The sequence below is a fragment of the Grammomys surdaster genome, unplaced genomic scaffold, assembly GCF_004785775.1.
Source record: "Grammomys surdaster isolate TR1022 unplaced genomic scaffold, NIH_TR_1.0 195, whole genome shotgun sequence".
NCBI classification, from domain to species: Eukaryota; Metazoa; Chordata; class Mammalia; order Rodentia; family Muridae; genus Grammomys; species Grammomys surdaster.
The window spans coordinates 2,305,120-2,324,682 of NW_021604640.1; positions in this window are offsets into that span (position 1 = coordinate 2,305,120).

Consider the following 19,563-nt stretch of genomic DNA (forward strand, 5'->3'; position numbering starts at 1 on the left):
CTCTCTCTCTCTCTCTCTCTCTCTCTCTCTCTCTCTCTCTCTCTCTCTCCTCATACTTGAGAATCAAATATAAGCTCACAGCTACTGCTCCGGTTCTATGATTGCCTCCCTGATACACTCCAACATAATGGTCATGGATTCACTCTTTGAAACCAAAAGCAATCCATTAAATGTTTTCTACTCTAATTTAGCTTTGCCAAGGTAATAAAAAAAATGTTGACATTATATATTATTTTTATATATGTTTGTGGATACATACATAAAAAATATGCTTATCTAGCACTCTTTCTCTCTGTGATATATATGTTATATTATTATGAGTTATGCACCATGTGGTAATAATACTTCCCCAAGGACCATATAATCTCTAACAAAAACTATAGGGCCATGCCTAGAAAAATGTTCTCCTTGAGTTGTTGATCAAGATGGTCCAAGAGACTCCCATTGCCCTTGTTTGCTTCTCAAAACTGATGGGAAGACAACTTTGCTGAAAATATTATAAACTTTAGATACAAGATTTGGAGGAATTAATCTAGATTTGTTCTGGAAACTTCATGCCTAAGCACTAGCTCTCATAGGTTAATCCTTCTCATAGGAGGAAGGTGCTATGCAAGTTACAAAGATAGAAAAACTACAAATAATCCTTATCAGTTGAAATCTAAGAAATTCAATACATGGAAAATCAAGATATTGCTCATGGTACTATAGTGACACTATAATGTTAGGGGAATCAACAGCTTGGACTTAATACCTGCTCCATCCTAAGTAGCTATGGTTATAGGACTATACCACCAGACCTGACTATTTCAATGCCTTCTCAGATAGAAGAACAGATTTAGGACTTTCATAATTTGAATCTACTTTTTTAAACAATTGGGGGGAGGGTAAATTCTCTGCTAAGGAGTATATAATCCATCTCATTTACTTGTATTTTGTATTATTTAAGTAGTACATGGTCTTCTTATTACATTGCAATTTTCAGAATTGATATAAAATAATTGTTGAAAAATTTTTTTACAATGATTAGAATCTCCATTAATTGACTTTTAATGTAAAATATTCCCTGGTTTTTTTACATCTAAAAAATTGTTCATGTATATACATAATACTAACAAACTAGTAACTGAGATGAAGTCTGTTGAATTCTGTGTTCCTTAGCAGGGAATTTACCCTTCCATATATATGTATGTACATATAGGAATGCAGAGAGAGAGAAAGAGAAAGAAAGAGAGAAAGAGAGAGAGAGAGAGAGAGAGAGAGAGAGAGAGAGAGAGAGAGAGATGTCTATGAGAAACAACATTCGATAATAACTGGAACACTTAGTATTCATGGAGTGAAAACCCAAGGAAATTCAATCTGTATGTATTTATTCATTCATTTGACAAATATATAGATCACATATATTATACATGGAAGGAAATTTTGGAACATGTAAGTAATGAAAATGATAAATCTGTCATAGTTTTTTTTTCCAACAGAGAATATAATTTGTACATGTTAGTAATGTCTGTAATATAGGGCAATGGATAGTATACTTGTGAGAAGCACAGACATCATTCTATGTAGTTCTAAGAATGGCAAATGTAGGAAGAGTTGTAGGTGCACTATCTCACTTGTTTTTCTTCAATGACAAAATGGCATTCTCCACTATTATCATAAGAACATATTATAGAATGGAATTATTAGAATGACCCTTGAGGATATTCTACAGATTCAGTGAAGAAAGAACTTTGTTGTGAATACAAATGAGCAGACAATTTGAACTTGCCTATGAGAAGAACCTAAAATACACCTGGAAAGAATAAAGTTCTGCTAAACAAATTGATAAATGCAGAAAGAATAATTTAAGAGAAAACATAGAGGTTGATTCATAGGGACCCAATGTAATATTTCTTTATGACAAAAAAAACCCAGCACATATCTGATGACTAAGTCATGTCTCATAAATTGGTATAATTATCCCTTCCTTTAACAAAAGTAATCATAAAAGTTAAACCAGTATGCAGATTGTCTTTCATTTTTGAATACCAGAAGTAAATATTTAAAGAAAAATTAATGACATAAACACTAAGAAGAGAACTTATAAAACTAGCACACAGAAACAGGAAGATATTTAGAACAAATATTATGTGATTCTTTTTCAAGTGAATGTACACTAGAGTTTGGAAAATAAATGATCTTCCATACCAATCCTTTCCCTCTAGTTCCACTGAATTTCCAGAAATATACTGGAATAAAGACTGACATTTCTTCGGACTAAGCAAATTTCTCCTGATTACTGTGATTTGAGTGTTTACAAAAGGACTTTATTTAGGATAAACAGTAACACAGGGGCTTATTCTTTTACAATAAGCATTTTTGTCACCCTTTTGCCTCACGAACATCAAGCAATAGCAAAACCATTGAGTTCCTAGACTTCTCAGTATAAAATGTTTAGAGCTACAAATAAGTCTACCAATTGCTATATGCTTTGTAAAGGATTTTTGACATGAATGACTGGAGTGATCCCAGTGATTACATCCTCATAAACCATTGAGAAGCTGTCAGAGCAATTGCACTATGACACTTACCCCAGAGAATTACAGTCTTTTTGGAGAGTCAAAGCAATGAGTCAAAGAGAAATTAGCATCTTATCACGTCCTGTTATTGACTGGACTAATTACTGCACGTAATCAGTAAATGTTCTAAAATTTAAGACAAAATACTTTAGAAAATTAGAGCATTCCTACAAATGAATAATAATTATTTCAAGCAATCAACTAAAGAAATATATATCCTCAAATTGGTTTCTACCACAAAACCCATATCTTAAGGCTAGTTTTATTGATTTTTTTTTTTTTTTTTTTTTTTTTTTTTTTACATACAGAAGGTAACTGCAACTGGATGAGTCCAGAAAGTTTGTGGTATTGAAAAGAAACAATTCTGGAAACTCAGTGATATAAAACAGTAATAGTATGACAAATGTTTTGGCTAAATATTCCAGATTCCTTTATAAGAGATCATGGACATTTTGCCTTTCTATGTACCATAGTTCAAATGATCTGAGGAAACCTGGAGTTAGGATTCTATGAAGGCATACATGCTTAAGTTTTTTTTCTTTTAAATATACCTAATTAATATGACTCTTTTAGATTAATATAACACACATTTATTTTGCAGTGTAAGAGGTGATTTTCTCTTCATTTTTGAGAAATAAGAATAAATTGAACATCATGCTACATCTCATTATTATCCCTTACAATGTGCATCAGTTTTCTTCATATCCCTCTGCCTCTATGGCCCAGATGCTGGCAGATGCCACTGATTTGTTTTATTATTTATTACAACAATGGCAACCTTTCTTCTGCATACACCCTAAAGAGTATACTAAACTAAAGGAATAATTCAATTCAACGAAAGAACAACCTGCTAGTTTCAGACTATCTGAATTCCTTGCTTGAACTTCTACAATTATAGGAATGCAGAATCATTTTTTTCTTCATTGGCTAATTAATATAATAGCCACTCTGTAGTATTAGAAGAGTGCCCATCTCCAGGTTTTTTCAGAATTAAATATCTATATTACTGAAAACTGAGATTATGTTGTCCATTTCACTACCTAAGATACTGTTCTAAGAACAGAGAAATTCTACCTTTCTCAGCCCCATATTTCCTTACCAGCCTTTCTTGACAACCAAGTACTGACATGACAAACATGCACTTCAAAGAGTTTGATAAAATTGTGTATATGTATTAAAAACCAATTAACAGTATGCCATTGGATTTCAAAGCATCTAAAATATAAAATGAAAATGAAAAATAGAAAATTATTTCACTCTGGACCAAGGGAGTGTTTTTAAGCAATAAAAGTGATAGCTTTTAATGGTTAGTTGTTTCAGAGAAGTAAAAAATTATTTCTGGACAGTAAAGTTTCAACATACAAAATACATAATGACAACAAAAAAAAAATAAAGCAAAGAATAAAATCTAGCTATCATGATTTTTGTTTTTCATGAAACTTAAAAGTAGAGAATTTTTAGTTAAATAAAAACATTTGAATATTTCTGTGATTCTGGCATTTGTAAATATATTACAGTGTTTTTAAGCTTTACTTTCTGAAAAAAAATTGGCAATAAAAATAATTAGAAAATACATGATATATATATATATTATATATATTTATATTATATATATATCACTCTAAAGAATAGAATGTCCTCTTTCCTTTAAATTTAAATAATATATCATATTTGTTTCCAAGAAAATATTCTCAACAACAGTTATTGAGGTGTGACCACAGGCTACATTCCAAATTCTTATATTCAATTTACACCACACTCAAATGCATAAAGTTGGTAGTCTTTACTACGAAATTAACTAAAGTTAAAATTAACTGTTTTGTACAGACTGAGTTTGAAGTATTTTAGACATTCGTTGATTCATGAAATATGTACCTTACTGTGCTAATGAATGGACAAGGTGTAGCAGGGAGCAGGGTTCATATTGTTTTCTCATTCTTCTGTAAATTTACCATTTCTATGGTTGCCTTTTCCCACCTTGGTCTTCTTTGTGATTGTATCTCTATTTGCTAAGCAGAGAACATGGCACACAGTATCCATAATCTATATCAGTTGATGGGAATATTTAATAAGTTAACTGATCAACTTATTTAATAAGTTCTCTTTACTTGGTTTTACTATACTATTATAGATTTTATTGAAGTTTGAATATAAATACACATAGTAATTTTACATAAAATATAAGGAAGAGAACAGTCTCTGGAATCATTTGTCTTGAGTGTGAATTGTATCCTACAAATTCACCAGTTGCCTGACCTTTTCTAGGCTCTGCAACATTTCTGGTCTTCTGTTTTCACATTTGTCATTTGTCATTTACTTCCCATGGTGCTCTGTAAACTTAGCTATCTACGTATGTTCAGTGCTGAGGATAATAGCTGGGAATTTTATACACATGTCCTCATTTGTAATACTAGCTTAATTATTAAAAACATTCAACTCAATTGGATAAATTTATAAGAAGGAAGTAGAAAACGGTATCATATTTAGGGTATATAGCAAAGTGCCTAAGGAACATTGCATTGTAATCTAGTCACTAGAACAAAAAGTCTCAGAAATTTTGATTTCCATTATTGTAATACCACATCAGGAAACTCTTTTTTCTATATTGTAAAACTCTCTAAGCAAATACACTTCAATCAGACAGGGAAGCTTATGTTAGCCTCCTTTCCCAAGAAACATGGATGAAAACAAATGTTCAGTGAGAGCCTGAAAACAAATGAGAGAAATGTGTTCATAGTGTATCTACCTATAGAGTAACAGAAAATGAACAAGAGTCTTGCAAGGAAAACTAGAAGTACTACAAGTATTTTAATTTATCAACATTCCTGAGAGAATTTTTCTCTATCACACAATGAAATAGTCAATGAAAGTTCAAGAGAAAAATAAAATGAGATCATAAGAAGAGTTTGAAGTTTGCCCATAAGAGACGAAAAAAAATCTTTCTAACATAACATCAGTCTTTCATGCTCTTCTCTTTCCTGTTTTGGTAAAAAATAACATATTTCATGTTTTACAATAACAGTAACTATGAGCACATCTTTGCAAATTGTTTGTTTGAGATAGTCTCACAAACTATCCCTGGCTAGTCTGGAACTTATTATGTAGAACAGGCTATATTTAAACTCACAGAGGTCTGCTTTCTCAAGTTCTAGTGTACCTCTGTGTGTGTGTGTGTGTGTGTGTGTGTAATATATATAATGTAATATGATATGTACAGTATATATTATATGACATATATATATAATGCATATATATAATATATAATTATACCATTATATATATATATATATATATATATATATATATATTCCTAATGGTATGCTTAGTAAGAATGATACCTGATACACATGTGTGATGTGTGTTATGTGTTATCATTGATTCAAGTACATCTTAGGCATTAACTCAAATGGTGCTTCTAACAATTACATGAGCCTATTTTTTTAAAAGAAGAATTAAAGTACATAAAGTAATTTTCTCTGGTAATTAGCAGCCTTATCATTAGAAAATTTATAGTATAGTTGTAAAGGTGACATTTGTGTATTATCTTTAAGGTACTACATGAGAATTTGAGTAGTAATCATCAAATGTTGTTTGCATATATAATAAATATAAAAGATAATATACAAATTACTAATATTTGGTTATACTCTTCACATGATTTTTCAGTGCCTGAGAAATACATTAGTAGACAAAAAAGTGTTTGGCCATGTTTAGTATTAAACATTATCTAAATAATGTACAAATGTGTGAGTATTCATATGTCAGGTATCCTTGTATATGGGTCTACATCCATATTTTATCCAGGAAATATCTCTGTTTTTGTAGGCAGAATCTGTCATTGACCTGGAGTTCACCATGTAAGCCAGGCTGCTAGTACAGGGAAGCTACGCTGACCAGACTGTTACCCCAGCACTGTGATTACAACATGTAGTATCAGAGTGGTTTTTATATGTGAGTTCAGGAGATTGACATAGATCATCATGCTTGTAAAATGTGGTAGTTTCAATAAGAATATCCCTAATGATGTACATAGCTTTTCAGCACCATTTACTAAAGAGATTATCCTTTGCCTATTGTATATTTTTGTCCTTATAGTCAAAAGTTAATTTACTGTAAGCTCTGAGTAGACTTCTGGGATTTCTAGTCTATTTTGTTGACCACTGTTTGTTATTATCTCAGTATCATTTTCCTTTGATTACTGTGACTTTGTAATAAAGTCTTAACATAATGAAAAAAAAAGAATATCCCTCATATATTCAAGTATTTGAACATTTGCTCTCCAATTGATAGCAGTGTTTGGGTAGTGGATACAGCCTTACAGGAGGAAGCAGATCACCAGGGGTAGCCTTTGAGAGTTCCTATCTTCACCCCAACTTTCAGTTTTTTTCTCTACTAGCTGCATGAGTTTGAAGACTTGATGTCTATGCTTCCTACCCTGACTCTATTTTCCGTCTTTTCCCGTAATTATAGATGCTCTTTCCAGAAACAGAAATCCAAATAGTCTCTTTTTTCTATAAGTTACTTTTAGTCATAGTGTTTAATACAACAACAGAAAAGTAACTATTTTAGAAGTTGGCACCAAGGAATAGGATCTTGCTGTTATGAACCTAACCATGTTGTTTCTTGGATGAAGGTCCAAGAATGGAAATTTGGACTAGTAGGGTGGTTGGATGCTATAAGCAGAGATTAATGTGACATTCTTGTAGAATCCCGATAGTGCTGAGAATAATGCAGACAGACTGTGGTGGTATAATTGAATAAGTTTCAGAGGGGTACAATATCAGATATTGGGCTACAGGCCACTCTTTTGATATTTTGGCAAAGAACTTGACTGCCTTCTAGCCTATCTAGGAGTTTGATTGAGGCCAAATTTAAAAGTAATGGATGAATTTCTTTGACCTATTAAATTTGAATACAGAATAACTATGGCTCAGATTTTTACTGATTTCTCAGGTTTGCAATGAAAAAGAGCAAGTGTGACACAGAGATACAAAAGGTGAAGTTTGGAGAGAAAACAAGTGCTAAGAAGATTAAGGTTATATCCAAATAAGTGCTGAAAAAAGGAGTCTAGAGTTTATAGTTCACCAATTATGTAATGGACACATTAGGTACATAAAATATAACTTCAGGTACCACTATATGACAAAACTCTTATGTTGCCTACTAGAGAAACAATTGTAAATTTTATATTATTTAGTTAGTATCTTCCAGAACTAATTCTGCTCAGATTTTTGTTAAGAAAACTAGAAATTACTTTAACATATTGCTATTTTCCATACAAAGTAAACATAATTATATGTTAAATTATGATAAAGTACTATCATACATTTTTTGAAAATTCTCAAACTCAACCTACAAATCCTAAAACATGAAACTATAGGAAAGTGAAAAGAATATGCTTAATATAGTAAGACAGAGAGAAAAGGCCATTGAACTAGAAAAGAAAAAAATTATATGCTTTTATCTCTAAAATAATGTCTACTTTATCAAGCAAGATGTTTTCAGCACTATATTATCAAAAGAGGTATCAACATCAGTACAATTGAAAATAGTTTTTGGCATCATTTTACTATTGTGACCACAATTATAAGTCAAAAATGATCAAATATTTTAGCTAATTGGACAATTTTTGTTACCTTCAGTAAATTTTCCATTTGATGACAAGATTATGTGAACCTCATCTGGGCAAAATAAGAAGTAGGAACTACCATTCATCTTAATAGAGGATTTTGTTAATATTCCTGCTAAAATCAATGTGCATTGTATGCAGTTCTCTGAAATCTCTTGTCATTTAGGATTGCTGAACTAAACTTTATGTCTTATATGGCCATCTACATAGTTTATGCACAAAGATTTGGCTTACTCTTCATACTTTTAACAACTTAAATAATTGAAACTCTGGTTGTTATGTGTCATGTGTTGTGAATCTGAAAGGAATGTATTATTCTCTTATCAGATGACATTCTGTTATAAGTTCTATTATAAATTATAATTTCAAGTGAAAATAGTTTTAGACAATGAGTTGGCCTAAAGAACAATGTTCTGAAGAATATAATAACAATTTCAAATCAAGAAGTTTTCTTCAAATACTTGTATAGCCTGATAAGATTAAAAAATGTTTTTTTAAAAAAGATGGGTGATCGTTAATAAGTTGGCACCATCTATATCAGTGAAGGATTGACTGAATCATAGAACCTAAAATTGATCTATTCAAATTCATAGAACTTCGTAGTGGGCTTTAGAACCCCACTTCTTTATCCTCACTATTGACTATTTTTTTCTACATTAATACTGTTAATAATTAATATATACTATATGTCATTACAATAATTCCTAAGGGATGTTGGAAATAAACAGTACATTGGCTTTACCCTTAAGGAACTCTTGTTTCATAAAATGAACGGTTATATAATATTTAGCTAAATTAATCAGCTAATGAATCTTAAAAGTAAATATTAGAGTTCTGTGTGATACAGGCTTGATGAAATATATGCTACAAAAAAACAACATTCTAGTAGAATAACCTAAAGTCTGGGAAAAATAATAATCATAGTTTATTTTTGAAAGCCCAAATAGATAAAAGAAAACAAAATCTGATCCATTAACAGGTAGCTAGATTTAACACACAGATATACATAGAGATAAACAGAGGTAGATTAGAAAAGATGTATTGATTTAATATATGTATGCATTTTATATATGTGTAATATATATGATTAGCATCCTGATATAAGTTCTGTTAAAAAACATATATATACTATATATAATGTATAATACATATTATTATACTACATATATTTTGTATTATTAGATATATAAATAATATATACCATTTAATGTATAACATATATGATTACACATATACTATGTATAATATATTGCATACTGTATATAATATATTGTAAAATTTGTGCTTAATACTAAAAAAAGAAAACTGACATTATAGGCTCTAAATTTCTAAAGTCCTAAATCTGTGAGCTGGTGAACTGACTAACGTAAATACCATAATTTGTATGTAAATGTTTTCTGGAAGCTTACGGGAGAAAGAATTAGGTACTAGACTGTGATGTCCTTAGGTGCTGTTGGAATCATTTACTTTAAGTGGATGTAAATACATATGTGTATGTCTATATATGTAAAATTTTAGTTTGGATCAACACATGGTGAGCAGCTTTACTCATTTATACTCCTTTCCACAAACTAAACTAATTGAAAAATGGAACCTCTAAAACCATGAGCCAATGGAAACATTTGTAGGTTGGTTTTTAAATTGTATTATCATAGTGAAAGAAATTTGAGTAACAAAATTATTAAATTTCTCTTATACTTTCACAGATATATGATGTACATTGTTTTCTTTCTATTGTTGTCGTAAGTTCATGACCAATAACATCTTGGATATTAAGAGTTTTTTCAGCTTATAACTCTTAGGTTACTCTCTATTACTAGGAAAGTCAGGGCAGAAATTCAATGTAGGAACCTGGAGGTAGGAACAGAAGCAGAAGCTATGGAGGAATGCTGCTTAACTGGTTTATACCCCATTACTTGCTCATCCTTCTTTCTTACTGAACCTCTGAATATGTGCTCCAGGCTAGCTGTATCCACAGTGGTCTGTGCTCTGCTGTACAAGTCATTAATCTCGAAATGATCAACAGAGTTGATTAGTGAACAGCCACAGAAAGACATCTTATCAATTGAAGTTTGCTCTTATTAGATGACTCTAGTTTGTGCCAAGGTGACAAAATTGTCTAGCACAACTTCTTTTGGCGGTATAATATAGGTAAGAGTCATTATACTTCAAAAACACAAACAATTATGCTCCTTCAAATAGATTTTAGTTAATCTATTTATTAAATAGATTTGTAAGCTAAATGGAAATACTAGAACACAATGAGGAGTAAATTAGACTATGTAAATACCTTGGAATATGATGGTTGTTAAAGATTAGCTTGATTTTCAAAGAATGAAGTGGTTTTAATGATTAAATTACTGTTAAGAAGCATACCAGCAATTGGATTATGGGAAATTATATGTTGAGTTTACAAAATATTGTACTAAACAAAACCATAGTTTAATATGGAGAAAACTTTTTTAAACAGAAGTTAGTAAAAATATCTAAAATAGGTGTATAATAATCTATCTTTAAACTGGTCTAAAAGGCATATTTATATCTTATGAGATTCGAATTATATTTTTAAAGGAAACATATTTTGCAAACATACATACCCATCTCTATATATTCACTTTTATCTTTTTTTCTTTATTTTATTGGATATTTTATTTATTTACGTTTCAAATGTTATGCTCCTTCCTGGTTTGCCCTCCGGAAACTACCCATCCTGTTCCCCTCCCCCTTCTTCCATGAGGGTTCTTTCCCACTCACCTGCCCACTCCCAGCTCCCTTCCCTGGCATTCCCCTATGCTGGGTCATCGAGTCTTCACAGGACCATGGGCCTCTTTTACCACTGATGCCTGAGAAGGCCATCTTCTGCTACATATGCAGATGGAGCCATAAGTTACTCCTTGTGTATCCTTTAGTTGGTGGGTTAGTTCCTGGGAGCTCTGGTGGATTCAGTTGGTTGATACTGTATTTCCTCCGATGGGGTTGCAAAACTTTCAGCTCCTTCCGTCCTTTCTCTAACTCCTCCATTGGGGACCCTGTGCTTAGACAAATGGTTGCCCATGAGCATTCAACTCTGTACTCTGGCAGAGCTCCTCAAGAGACAATTTCAACAGGCTCCTGTCAGCATTCCTGTCAGTACTCCTTCTGGGCATTCATAATACTGTCTGAGTTTGGTGTATATACATGGAATGTATCCACAAGTGGGGCAGTCTCTAGATGACCTTTCTTTCCTTTAGTCTCTCCTCCACAACTGTCTCCATATTTCCTCCCGTGATTATTTTGTTCCCCCTTCTAAGAAGTACTGAAGAATCCACACTCTGGTCTTCCTTCTTAAGCTTCACATGGTCTGTGAATTATATCTTGGGTATGATGAGCTTTTGGGCTAATATCCACTTATCAGTGAGGGCATAACATGTGTGTTCTTTTGTGACTGGGTTACCTCACTCAGGATGATATTTTAATACTTCCATCCATTTGCCTAAAAATTTCAGGACATCATTGATTTTAATAGCTAAGTAGTACTCCATGGTATAAATGTACAAAAACTTCTGTATACATTCCTCTGTTAAAGGACATCTGGGTTATTTCCAGCTTCTGGCTATTATAAATAAAGCTGCTATGAACATAGTGGAGCATGTGCCCTTGCTATATGTTGGAACATCTTTTGGGTATATGCCCAGAAGTGAGTGGTATAGCTGGGTCCTCAGGTAGTACTATGTCCAATTTTTCTGAGGAACTGCCAAACTAATTTCCAGAATAGTTGTATCAGCTTGCAATTCCACCAACAATGAATACTGTTCCTCTTTCTCCTCATCCCCACCAGCATCTGATAGCAGTCACCTGAGTTTTTGATTTTAGCCATTCTGACTGGTGTGAGTGGAATCTCAGGGTTGTTTTGACTTGCATTTCCTTGATGACTAAGGATTTTGAACATTTCTTTAGGTGCTTCTTGGCCATTTGATATTTCCCATTTGAAAATTCTTTGTTTAGCTCATTACCCCAATTTTAATACGGTTACTTGGTTCTCTGGGGTCTAACTTCTTGAGTTTTTTGTATACATTGCATATTAGCCCTCTATCAGATGTAGGATTGGTAAAGATCTTTTCCCAATCTGTTGGTTGCCATTTTATCCTATTGACAGTGTTCTTTGCCTTACAGAAGCTTTGCAATTTTATGACATACCATTTGTCTACTGTTGATTTTAGAACATAAGCCATTGGTGTTCTCTTCAGGACAATTTCCCCTGTGCCCATATATTCGAGCTTTTCCACACTTTCTCTTCTATTAGTTTCAGTGTATCTGTTTTATGTGGAGGTCGGTGGTCCACTTTGGCTTCAGCTTTGTACAAGGAGATAAGAATGGATTGATTTGTATTCTTCTACAGGCTGACCTCCAGTTGAACCAGCACCATTTGTTGAAAATGGTGTCCTTTTTCTGCTCGACAGTTTAGCTCCTTTGTCAAAGATCAAGTGTCTATAAGTGTGTGAGTTCATTTCTGGGCCTTCAATTCTATTCCATTGAGCTACTTGCCTGTTGCTGTATCAATATCATACAGTTTTTCTCACAATTGCTCTGTAATATAGTTGAGGTCAGGATGGTGATTCCCCCAGAAGTTTTTGCTATCCTGGGGGTTTTGTTTTTACAAATGCATTTGCAAATTGCTATTTCTCTTATGAATATTGATGCAAAAATATTCAATAAAATTCTCACAAACCAAATCTAAGAACACATCAAAACAATAATCTATCATGATCAAGTAGGCTTCATTCCAGGGATGCAGGGATGGTTTACTATATAGAAATCCATCAATGTAATCCATTATATAAAGAAACTCAAAGAAAAAAAACACATTATCATTTCATTAGATACTGAAAAAGCATTTGACAAAATTGAACATCCCTTCATGGTTAAATTCTTAGAAAGATCAGTAATTCAAGACCCATACCTAAACATAGTAAAAGAAATATATTACAAACCAGTAACCAACATCAAACTAAATGACGAGAATCTTGAAACAACCCCATTAAAATCAATGCTGCTCTCTCTCTCTCCCTACATATTCAATATAGTTCTTGAAGTCCTACCCAGCGCAATTAGACAACAAAAGGAGGTCAAAGGGATACAAATTGGAAAGGAAGAAGTCAAAATATCACTATTTGCAGAAGATAAAATAGTATAATTAAGTGACCCCAAAATTGCCAAGAGAGAACTCCTAAGCCTGATAAACAACTTCAGCAAAGTGGCTAGATATAAAACAAATCATTAGCCTTCCTCTACTCAAGGGATAAAAAGGGTGAGAAAGAAATTAGGGAAATGGCATCCTTCACAATAGTCACAAATATTATAAAATATTTTGGTGTTGACTCTAACCAAGCAAGTGAAAGAAATTTATCACTTTTAAAAATCTTGCTAATATACTGTGACTTCTTTTCATTATGTGAATATATTGCAATATTTTTGCTGAGATAACCCATTTATTAAAGTCTGAAATAATATATTTCTAATTTTTGTTTGTTGTCATTTAATAAATAATCATATTTTGAAATATTCTTTTACATTTATTTTATGGACTTAAATATTTTATTCAACTGTATTTTATTGTATTTTCTAAACGAGGTTGTTTTCATTTAAATAGTATAATTTGTGCCTGACTTTCCCATAAGTTACTACCTTTCCCCGGCTATGAATTCACCTCTTCAACTAGTCTTCTTAGTTGAGCTAAGCAATATTTTTTATACTTAAAATATTCGAACTGTATTTTAAATTGGCCATCTCTTACTAAACAAGTTTAAGCTAAATGTCATGTACCATTGCCATAAATAATACATTTTTCTCACCTGTAATTTATTTGTGTGTTGATTACAGATCTGTGACTATATATTCCCTATCCTAGGAACAAAACTCGGAGAACAGGCTTTATATTTATCTTATTCACATATAAAATTGGCATAAATGCTGGTAATAATCACCAGTAATTCTAAATCTTTACCTGTAAATGGTTATAAAAAATTACTTTGATCTACCTTTGTCAAAACTGTTATATGGCTAAGATTAAAACCACTTAGTTGAGGAATTATATTTTTACTCTATAAGGAATCTTCACATTCTCTTAAAAAGTACATGGAAATTATATCTTACTTGGAACATATACATATATCCAACAATAATAAAACTGGACCAATTTATAATGATTATTGTAAGATTAATAATTCTCATTAGATTTATCTTTATAAAGTTTCATCCTTCCTTCATACAATATTGCTGTATTTATAAAATGACTGGAAAATTTTTTATTTATTATCTAAAACTTATACACAAACCTATGTATACATAACTATTTATTTAGAGTATTTCCTTTATATGTTAAATTTACTGAATAATCAAATATTAAATTATTGCTTTCAACTATAAAAGCTTCAGTGAATCTCTTTTCACAATACATTTTTAAAACAATGAAAATGCAAAATATACATGTATTTATGTTTTAAAATGGTTAAATTCTTTTATATTTTTTTCTCTGTTGATTTCACATGAACAACCCTATAACTCATATTTATATGAAGCTTGCCTAATACAATCATTATTCTTTATAAGTGAAAAGTATAGTTTTCTTATACTTAAGAGAGCATTTCATCTGTATACATAATTACTTTTAAATAACAAGATCATGAATATTATTCAATTCTCTACAAAAAGGACACTGTTTCTTAGGATGTGTACTGAAAACTGTGTAACTCCTACCTGACAAGGATTATGTCCATCAGATGACACTTACTTTTCCTTCTGTGTCTACAAGTAGCATTGGTATTTATTTTAAAGTTTAAACTATTTTAGCAAGTAAGCGAACTCAAAAATGTTTTTCAGATAATGTCGATAGATACTACATCTATATTAGATTTAGATTCTTATTTTTTTATTTTCTTATGATTTAGGCTGATATATTCTCTTAAAAACGTATATTATTCTTTACATTTTAATCATATACTTAAATATAAAGTTATGTTCAAATGACTATTGCCCTGATTATTATTATTAGTAGCTAAGACAGTGAGGAACTACTATTTGCCTATTTAAACTTAAAAGATGTTTTTCTTTAACTTAAAATTTCATGAGGTTAAGTCTCTAACCTTATTTTTTTTGTTGTATTGACTTTTTTTAATATTTATTGAACTTTGGGATATACAGTCTCTATTTTTTGCATGATTTCATTGTTATTATAATGAGCAAGAGTTTTTTTTAATAGCTATTTTTTAATGTGGAGTTTTCTTATAGCTATACATATTTTTTGCCTAATTTTAAAAGTAGTGACTCCATTTTGGTTTTATAATGAAAAGAAAGATATATTAGATGAAGGTATTTGAGTACACATGGAGGGACCCATGGCTCCAGTAGAGGATTACCTTATCTGAAATCAATGGGAGGGGACCCCTTTGGTCCTGTAGAGGATCAATGATCCAGCATATGGGAATGCTAAGGCGTTAAGGTGGGAAGGGTTAGGTGGGTAGGGTGTACACTCATAGAAGCAGGAGGGACAGGGTAGGGGATAGGGGATTTAACTGGGAAGGAAGATAACATTTGAAATGTAAATAAATAGAATAACCAATAAAATATATATTTTTTAAAAAGTAGTGATTCCATTTTGGTTTTATGGTGAAAGATATGTTAGATGAAGGTATTTGTTTGTTTGTGACTTCTATTAGGTATGGAATGTGGGGTTTTATTTTTTTCTTTAATCCTAATGGTAATTATTACTTAAACTCACTGCATGAAAGCAGAAGGAAAAACAAAGAAGGCCAGATAGAAAATAAAAAACCATGAACCATTGTAGTAAGGTCAAAAATGGACTTGTGAGATTAATCATTCATTGTTATCAGACAGATAATTCATCTGTCAACAGGTGAATCATATTAACCCTTGTATACAGTATAATGCTCACAGAGAGACACTCATAAACACAAACACACACATCATTATTTTTCTTAGCTTAGTCAACACAATCAATTAACTTCAGTTGAATTCTTAAAAGACATGCTAAGGATAAGTCTCCAAACAAGACCCAAACTAGTTGTATTAAAATTATCAGCAAGAAAGAAAAAAGTCTTCCTGTAATATTGGGATTCATTTCCTCAGTAAAGTCTTCAGAATATAAGTCAGCCAAAATCTTTAAAGGATCATTTTGTAGTTTCTTTTCATCTTCAATCAAATAAAATTGACACAGATAAGATATACATTCTTTACAAAATCAAAATTATCTCATTAAGAAATTAAAATATATCTCCAGAAGTACTACAGAGCAATACTGATATAAACTGAATGGTGTTTTGTTGTTGTTGTTATTGTTGTTGTTGTTTTATCAGAAACAGATAGGTCACTCAATGGAATCAAAACAACCAAAACTAATCCCACACTTGATTTCTGACAAGGAAGCCAAAACAATACAAATGTCAAAAAGAAAGTATCTTCAACAAATGGTGCTGGTCAACCTGGATGTCTGCATTTAGTAGAATGCAAATAAATCTATATGTATTACCCTGCATAAAACTCAAGTCCAAGATGATCAAGAACATAAACATAAAACTAGATTAACTATAGTTTAAGAGAAGAGAAATTGGGAAATAACCTTGGACACATTGGTACAGAAGACAGTTTCCTAAACAGAACATCAATGGCTCAAGGCGCTAAGATCAATAACTGAAAAATGGGACCTCATGAAACCGCAAAGCTTCTGTAAGGCAAAGGACATTGTCAGCATGACAAAATGAAAGCCTACACGCTGCAAAAATTCCTCACTAGCCCTACATCTGACAGAGAGAAAATACACAAAATACATAAAGAACTCAAGTAGTTAAGACTCCAACCAACCAAATAGCCCAATTAAAAAATAGGGTAGAGAGCTAAAAAGAATTCTCAACAGAGAAATCTCAAATAGCCAAGAAGCATTTAAAGAAATGTTCAATATCCTTAGTCATCAGTGAAATGCAAATCAAAATGACCCTGAGATTCCCCCTTATACCAATCAAAATGGCTAAGATCAAAAACTCAAAGGACAGCACATGCAGGTGAGGATATGGTAAAAGGGGAAGGAAATTTCCATTACTGGTGGGATTACAAACTTGTACAACCACTCTGGAAATCAATCTGTCTTTTTTTCTCAAAAAATTAGAAATAGTTATACCCCAAGCTATATCATTCCTGGTAATGTCTTCAAAAGATACCACATTATACCACAAGGACACATGCTTCACTGTTTTGATAGCAGTTTTATTCATAATAGTTTCTTAACACGATATCATACTATTAAACTATTAAAAACAAGGAAATCATGACTTTTGCAAACAAATGAATGTAACTTGATAATGTCATACTAAATGAAGTAATACAGAACAAAAAGGACATCTATGGTATGTACTCACTGAGAAGTGGATATTAGCCATAAAATAAAGGATACCCATGATAAATCCCATATACCTAAAGTTTAACAAGAAGAAAGTCTTGGGCTGGAGAGATGGCTCAGCGGTTAAGGGCACTGACTGTTCTTCCAGAGGTCCTGAGTTCAATTCCCAGAAACCATATGGTGGCTCACAACCATCTATAATGGGGATCCGATGCCCTCATCTGGGGAATCTGAAGACAGTGACAGTGTACTCACATACATGAAATAAATAAATAAAACTTAAAAAAACAGCAATTAAAAAAAAGAGTATATGCTTAAAAAAAAGAAGAAAGTCTCAAGCATCTAACTTAGAAGATGGAATAAAATAATTATGGGAGGCAGACTTAGGGAGATAACATCATGGGATTGGGGATGGGGAGGAAAATGGAGGGGGTCAGGATCAGGTGTGGGAAGTGACAGGAGTTAGGCTCAGAGAGCCAGAAGAATGAATGAACACAAATGAACAAAAATCTGTAGTTACGGGGGTCCCAGAGACCTGGGATAGGTAAGGCTCCCATAAATCAATGCAGATAATCTTAGCAGGGATGCCAAACAATGGGAACACGAAACCTGAAGAGGCCACCAACTATAGCCAGGCAGGACCCCCAGGGTAATTTTTGACCCAAAATTTGTCCTATCAAAAAGAAATGCATGAACAAAGATGGAACAGAAATGGAAGGAATTAACATCTATAAACCAGCCTAATTTCAGACCCATCTCATGGGTAAGTACCAATCCTTTACACTGTTATTGACAATCTGCAATGCTTGCAGACATGATCTTAGCATAACTGTCCTCTGAGAAGCTCATTCTATCAGTAAGTAAAATGGAAGCAGATGTTCACAGCCAAACATTAAACGCAGGATTATGGAAGAGTTGGCAGAAGAATTGAATGCCCTAAAAAGGGATTGGAAGTCCAAAGGAAGAACAACAGAGTCACCTAACCTGAACCCATGCAAGCTATCAGAGACTAAGCCACCAACCCAGAACATACACTTCCTGGAACAAGGTCCAAGGAACAGATACAGCAGACTTGCAGCTCAGTTTTCATGTGGGTCCCCTAACAAGAGGAAAATGCAGCCTGACTGGAAAGTCCATTATCCAACAGGACTGCCTTGTCTGGCCTCAGTGGGAGAGGATGTGTCTAACTCTGCAGACACTTGATGTGCCAGGGTAGAGGGACACTAATGGGGCTCCACCCTCTCAGAGAAGAATGGGAAGGATGATGTGGGGAGTGACTTGGTGAGGGGTAACCAGGATGGAGGGCAGCATTCAGTATGGAAAGAAAGAGAGTGAGAGGGACAGAGAGAGAGACAGAGAGGGAGAAGGAGGAGGAGGAGGAGGAGGAGGAGGAGGGGAGAAGGAAGAAAAAGGAAACAAACAGAAAAAATGGAAAAAGCAATCTCCCAGAACAACAACCAAAATAGAAAAATATATTAGTTCAATTTCAATTTCCATAATATTTGTATGCTACAAATTCAGTGAAAGTGATGAGTTTTCCAATAAAAATTCATAACGCCCTAAAATTTTAATCTACAGTCCAGATAAGGAATATTCAGAAGTTTTACAAAGAAACATCACACACACACACACACACACACACACACACACAGACACACACACACACACCCCAAAGGGAAAGAATGAAAGAAAGGTAGGTAGGTAGGTAGGTAGGTAGGTAGGTAGATGATAGATAGATAGATAGATAGATAGATAGATAGATAGATAGATAGACAGATAGGTAGGTAGACAGACAGAATTATAGAAAGGAAGGAGAAAAGTAAGTGAAGGCAACAAAGAAGTAAGGAAATAATGTCTTTGCTTGGTGTAATGCACTGGGAAGACTCTAAAGCTAGTCAAAGTGTATGATCATGTGATCAAGGAAGAAAAACACTTCATAGTAGAAAGGAAACAGTGAGAGACAGAGGAAAGTTTGTGACAAGACATAG